This window comes from Rhincodon typus, unplaced genomic scaffold (assembly GCF_021869965.1).
Source record: "Rhincodon typus isolate 14 unplaced genomic scaffold, sRhiTyp1.1 hic_rhity00000091, whole genome shotgun sequence".
Lineage (NCBI taxonomy): Eukaryota > Metazoa > Chordata > Chondrichthyes > Orectolobiformes > Rhincodontidae > Rhincodon > Rhincodon typus.
In genome coordinates this window covers 134,133-137,361 of record NW_025965729.1, presented here as the reverse complement: position 1 = coordinate 137,361, position 3,229 = coordinate 134,133, and the positions used below count along the sequence as shown (strand labels likewise).

At 45.6% G+C, this 3,229-nt stretch overlaps 2 non-coding genes across 2 annotated transcripts; both read right to left on the bottom strand.

Annotated features, from left to right (window-relative positions):
- Positions 1 to 1,149: 1,149 nt before the first annotated feature.
- On the bottom strand, positions 1,150 to 1,221 carry trnae-uuc. Its single transcript has one exon. It is a non-coding gene; the product is annotated as a tRNA-Glu (tRNA).
- A 1,698-nt stretch (positions 1,222 to 2,919) lies between these two features.
- Positions 2,920 to 2,991, bottom strand: trnae-cuc. The gene has a single exon. It is a non-coding gene; the product is annotated as a tRNA-Glu (tRNA).
- Positions 2,992 to 3,229: the final 238 nt, after the last annotated feature.

Here is a 3,229-nt window from a genome sequence, read left to right as displayed (position 1 = left end):
TTTAGCATTGGTTACTTCACCAGTTCCCTCACACAAGGAAGTAACCATTGCTGCAGACGACCATATAATCCCAGCTCCCAGGCCCGGAACCAGAGAGACTCAGTGACCCAGCTGCGAAGATACAACCGGAAATGGGGATGGCAATGAGCGCGCGGAGCAACTCTGTGGTAATAGACGACGGGATAGCCTGTGCATTATAAACCAAGACAATGTGACAAAACCGAGATAGAGCCGCGGGGATGATGTGCAGAAGGATGAGAGAATGCAATGCTGAATCAGACTGTGACCAGGGTGATACAGATAGAAGTGAGCTCCAACCTCACCCGGAGCAGCTTTAATTGACATGGAGCAGGGATTATTGGGGCATCAGGCTGTATGAAAAATACGCAGCAATTTTAATTTGAGGCAAATTCGTTCTTGGCAGCACAGTTATTTGTGGATTGAGGGAGGATCTGTCCGTGAAAATGTCACAATTATAATGAAAAATGCTGCAAATATTCAACTCGTCAAGAGAGAAATCTGTGCTGGGAGACATGGAGCTAACGTTTTCGCTTTCTTACTTTTGTCATATGGCTGACCCTGCACTGGGTTGAATTGCGGGAAGGGCTTTTTTTTTGCTCGTTTCATATTATTCAATTTCATGCAAACATGCACAGGTCACTGAAGTAATCTGAACTTCTGAAAAATATCGGTAATATATGATGTTGTGATTAGGCTCGAGTTTACCTCACGTTACGGAGGGAAAGCAGGAAAGCGGAGTTGACATTTATCAGATCAGCAGCGATCTCATTGAATGGCCGAGCAGACTCGAGAGGATGAATTGTAGCTTCCGGACGACAAATGCCAGTGAAACTCACCGCGTCACAAAAGGGAGACTATTGAATTGAAGTAGCGAAGGTGATCATCTTTGTTGGTTGTTCATCTTGTGAATGTTACACTTACTGCTGATGTCCCTGCTAACAACACAACACAACACAACACAAAGGTGAATAGCCTGACTGAGCAATGACGGCGAAGGCACCATTCGCCTCTTTGAGCGGCTGGAATATGGACTCTGATGTTTTCGGGGACATTAACTGACATTGAAAGGATTGCGGATAGAGCAGCACTGCCTTTGCTGTTGTCACCATCAGGAACAATAAAACTTCATTCCCTGACCGGGAATCGAACCCGGGCCGCAGCGGTGAAAGCGCCGAATCCTAACCACTAGACCACCAGGGACGGTAGCAAGGGGTGTACATCGTTTCTTAAATGACACAACTTCTGGCTTTTTTTTCTTCGACAGTTGTTTCTCCTCCAGAATGATTGAATCATCGTGTTTTTACAACACGGAAAGAGGCTCAACATCCCAGTTTCCAGCTTTGACCCATAGCCTTGTGTGCTACGAAGCGATGGACCGGCCGTTTGAGATGTTCACATTCCCTTGGGGAACTGGACCACATTTTCACCCTCAGAAGGTAACACACAGACATATTTCCCAGAAGGTGACAAAGGCCTCAGCAGAGACCAACCCACAGAAAGTAGGATTTCACCTATTTGGGTTATATTGTCCTGTTCCACACTTCAAAACCAGAATCTGATTACAGCAAAGAAAAAAAGCATTCGGCCGCTCCCCTCTCGGTTGGTCCCCCATTGTTTCCTTGCCAATCTGCATTTTATAATACCTTAACTCACCCAACTGCTGGCCTGTGGAGGAAATGACATTGGCATAATTTCAGACGATATGAAAGTGCTCCTTTGGATGTTGGATGCGGCAGTTGTACAAACATTCTCATATCCTCCAGTTAGAAGTAAATTCATGACCGCTGCTTTACAAGACCATTGCTTTCAATACTGCGCGACAGAGCGAAGACTGTGCTCTGTAAGGTAGGGTTTCATGCATTAGAAACTGCAATGTAATAGTTGACAGGATAGTCTGTGCATTATAAACCAAGACAATGCGACAAAACCGAGATGGAGCCGAGCGGTTCATGTGCAGAAGGATGAGAGATGCAATGCTGAATCAGACAGTGACCAGGGTGATACAGATAGAAGTGACGCAATCTGTGAGAGTGCGGTCCTTCTCTGACGGTATAGGGGCGCGTGAAATGCCGAGGCTGTGAGCTCCAACCTCACCCGGAGCAGCTTTTATTGACATGGAGCAGGGATTATTGGGCATTGGGCTGTGCGAAAGGTTACTCAGCAATTTTAATCTGAAGCAAAATAGTTTTCTGCAGCACAGATATTTGTGCATTGTGGGACAATCTGTCCATGAAAATGTCTCAATTATAAAGAAAAATGTTGCAAATATTCAACTCGTCAGGAGAGAAATATGTGCAGGGAGACATGGAGGTAATGTTTTCCCTCTCTGAACTTTCTCATATGGCTGACCCTGCACTGGGTTGAATTGTGGGAAGGGCTTTTTAGCTCATTTCATATTATTCAATTTACAGCAAGCATGCACAGGTCATTAAAGTTATCTAAATTTTTGAAAGCTGACAGTAATATACAATGTTGTGATTAGGCTCGAGTTTAACTGAGGTTATGGAGGAAAAGCAGGAAAGCGGAGTTGAGATTTTTTCAGATCAGTGGTGATCTAATTGAATGGCTGCTTCCTGACGACAAACGTGTTTTATTTGGCATTGAAACTCACCAGAACAGGGGACACTATTGAGATGAAGCGCGATGGTTATTATCGTTGCTGGTTGTTCATCTTGTGAATGTTACTGCTATTACTGCTCATGTCCCTGTTAACAACACAACACAAAGGTGAACAGTCCGACTGAGCAGTGACACTTAAGGCACCTTTCCTCTCTTTAAGAAGCTGGAACATGGACTCTGATGTTCTCGCCGACATTAACTGATCTGAGACATTGAAAGGAATCTGGTCAGAGCTGTGCTGCTTTTGCTGTTGCCACTATCAGGAACAATAAAACGTGATTCCCTGACCGGGAATCGAACCCTGGCCGCAGCGGTGAGAGCGCCGAATCCTAACCACTAGACCACCAGGGACACTTGTAGAGTGGTTTGCATCGTTTCTTAATGACACAGCTTCTGGCTTTCTTTTTCCACTGGCGTTCTTTCTCCTCCAAAATGATTGAATCATCGTGCTTTTACAACACGGAAAGAGGCTCAGCACCCCAGTTTCCAGCACTTGGCCCATAGCCTTGTGCGCTCTGACACAACAAATGAGGCGGAGGGGAGGAGGCGGTGCACCGGCTGTTTGAGATGCTGACATCAGCCTGTGGGG